Genomic DNA, 1,528 nt, shown 5'->3' with positions numbered 1-1,528 from the left:
CCTAGAAAGGTTATGCAGTTTGCCCCAAATCCAGTTAATCAGTAAATGGCAGAACTAGGATTTAAACTTAAGTTTGTTGACATCAAAGCCAATCTTCTTAACCAATCTTAGGGACTCAGTTTTATTATCTGTGAAACAGGAACAATGAAATAACCCAAACTTTTAAATGGGCTCATTGATGGTATCAAATGAGAACAGTGTTAATTTTTAGCTGTGTACACAACCACCTAAAGTCAACAATATTTCCTCAGCTTCCGTTCTTTGGGCCTAAGTGTGACCGTATGACTAAGTTCTGATCAATAGTGTGTAAGGAGAAGTGTTGTATACTATTTCTGGTCATTCCTTTAGGGGGAAAAGTCTATTTTCCCTTCTTCTTATCCCTGTTTCCCACTGCCTAGAATGCAGGTGGGTGGTGAGTAACTTTGTGCCACGAGGCTGAGAGAAACACCCGAGAGATGGTAAAGCCACTCTGCAGAAGGGGCCTGGGTTTCTTTCCCCGTGGGGAGCTATACCAGCCTTGGACTTGCTACAGGAAGGCTGTTGTGGAAGGAAAATTAACTTTAACTTGTTTAATCTTCTATTATTTTGTATTTGTGATATACACAACTGAACCTACATCCTTACCAAAATATCATCTATGTAAAGAAGAAGTACAGCAGAAAGGGCTTGCGACTAGAGATCAGGAAGCCTGGGCTTCTACTCCTGTCTTTGCCACTAACTTACTGTGTGACCTGAGGCAAATCACCTTCCCTCTCTGTACTGGATTGAATTATGCGCCCCCAATTCCTTGAAGTTAGAATCGTGTCCCCTAAGTTTTATGTATTAGAAACTTAGCCCCCACTGTGACTAGTAAGAGGATAAGAAATCCTTTTATGGTGATTGAAATGTGGAGCCTTGAAGAGGCGATTGGATTGTAGGACCGTGCAGTAGTNAGGGGCGTGGTGTGGAGGGCTTTAAAAGGAGAGTGCATGAGGAGGGGTGAGTCTTTCTGCTCTGCTCTCTCTGCTTCCACCATCTTGCAATGTGAGACCCCTGGACACCAAGACCCTCACTAGTTATGTTCCCTGGACCACAGACTTCCCAGCCTCTGAAACTGTACACAATACATTTTGTTTTCTTTATAAATTACCCAGTTCCATGTATTTTGTTATAAGCAACAGGAACAGACTGATATACTTTCTGAACCTCAGGTTTTTCCCTGTGAAGTAAAAGTCATAGAATGAGGGTTAACTAAAGTCCATTCCAGCTTGGGTGGCCTTGGAATTAAATATTTTTATTTATGATAGAGTATTACTTATTACATAACATTTATAAAGTATTAACTATTTCAGGCACTGGGCCATGTACTGGGGCTATAAAGATGTACAAAAATGGCCTTATTTTGGTCTATGAGAAGTTTATATTCTACAGAAGAGAGTCAACAAAAGTGTTCGCCAACAGACAACTGGATTTAAAAATATTGTCTATATAATACACAACGGAATACTATTCAGCCATAAAAGAGAATGGAATACCGTCACGGACACCT

The sequence above is a fragment of the Galeopterus variegatus genome, unplaced genomic scaffold, assembly GCF_000696425.1.
Source record: "Galeopterus variegatus unplaced genomic scaffold, G_variegatus-3.0.2 Scaffold5161, whole genome shotgun sequence".
NCBI lineage: Eukaryota > Metazoa > Chordata > Mammalia > Dermoptera > Cynocephalidae > Galeopterus > Galeopterus variegatus.
The sequence above is the reverse complement of the archived record's forward strand: the minus strand, read 5'-3'. Positions refer to the sequence as shown.